This window comes from Octodon degus, unplaced genomic scaffold (assembly GCF_000260255.1).
Source record: "Octodon degus isolate 3935 unplaced genomic scaffold, OctDeg1.0 scaffold00104, whole genome shotgun sequence".
Classification (NCBI taxonomy): Eukaryota; Metazoa; Chordata; class Mammalia; order Rodentia; family Octodontidae; genus Octodon; species Octodon degus.
Window position 1 is genome coordinate 2,534,294 of NW_004524680.1, and position 1,666 is coordinate 2,535,959.

A 1,666-nucleotide genomic window follows, 5' to 3' on the forward strand; every position below is an offset into this window, starting at 1 on the left:
CTTTCTCTTTCTTGAGATGGAGTCTCATTATATAGGCCAGGCTGGACTTAAACTTGCTATATAGCTCGATTTGGTCTCAAACTTACAATCCTACTGTCTCAGCATCCTGATTCCTGAGATTATTGCTGTGTAACCCATGCCCAGCTAACAAGTAAACTTTTGGAGAGGAGATTGAAACAAGGTCTCCCTATGTTCTTTTTTTTTTTTTTCCCCCAGAACCGGGGCTTGAACTCAGGCCCTTGGGCTTGCCAGGCAAGCGCTTATTCCACTGAGCCATCTCCCTGGCCCCTCACTATGTATTTGAGGCTGGACTTGAACGTGGAAATTCTCTTCCCTCAAACTCCCGAGTTCTGGGATTATAGGTCTGTGCCACCACTCCTAGCTAACTAGACTTTTAGAAACAGTCATTAGGCTGAGCATGGTGATGCATACCTGTAATCCAAGCACCCGGAAGGCTAAGGCAGGAGGACTATTGTGAGTTCAAGACCAGCCTGGCTACAAAGTGAGGTCAAGGCCAGTCTGGGGTGCATAGTGAGACTCTGTCTCAAAAAGAGAGAAAACAAAGAAAAAGAGTCATTATAGAACATAAACAGGTAAATATTTCTTGCACATATGCATATATTGCTTTATTTAAATATGTTCCATATAATTACATTTTTAGAGAAAAGTGATTTTATATATAGTCACCTATAAAAACATTCATTTATTTGTTTTGTTTGAAGTTTCAGCAAGGGATATCCTTGTCTTTAGTCATTGATGAGAAAAATAGTTAATACTATAATATTCAGATTGCTACGGTACCCCCACTCAAAGTAACTAGGTTGTTAGTTCACTTCCTTTCAGTAGCTCTTTCCCTAAAAATCACCTACCCCCAAATGCTATTTTAGAGAACCATTTGCAACCACTTCTCCCCAGTGCCCACCGGGAGGACTATTGTGGACTATTGGGAGGACTCACAACTGCCTTTATAAATCAGTGTTTCACTGTCTTAATTTGCTACTGTTCTTGGCAATTGTCATTTTTAACTTTAGAGCCAGTTATCTTTGTCACCTACCATTTTTCATATGCCATACTTGCAAGTGGAAGAATATTAGAAAGTCTTTAAAAAAACATGCACACACATTTTTGGTTATAAATGTCTTAATTTTAATTGCAAATGGTAGAGAGCTTCCTGACTGCTAATCTTATTCTAAGTAAGAATCCAGGGCCAGGAATTTTTTTTTTTGGCTGGCTCAGGCTGCCTTGAAGGCAGGTCTGGTAAGACATGTGGAGCTGGGGATCAAACCGAGGTCCCCTGGGCCTGACTGGGTTTGCCCAAGCAGGCACTTAAACAACTGAACTAACCAGCAAGGCCCCAAGACCAGGGATATAACTCAGCAGCACAACACCTGCACAGCAAGTGCAAGTTTCATTCCCCGTATGAATAAATAAATAAATAAATAAATAATAAATAAATAAATATTCAGTGACTACCCTTGTCAGCAGAATTAAATAATAAAACAACTTCAAAAATAATGTGACTCCTGGGGGGAAAAGACAGAACTAAAGTTACATTACTGAGAACAAAGTTTGAGCGGACTAAAAAGACATTTCTCAGTTCACAGCGATCTAAAGGTTAAGTTAGTAGAATGGAAGCAAAAGTTCCTAAATTGTTATCATAAAAAAA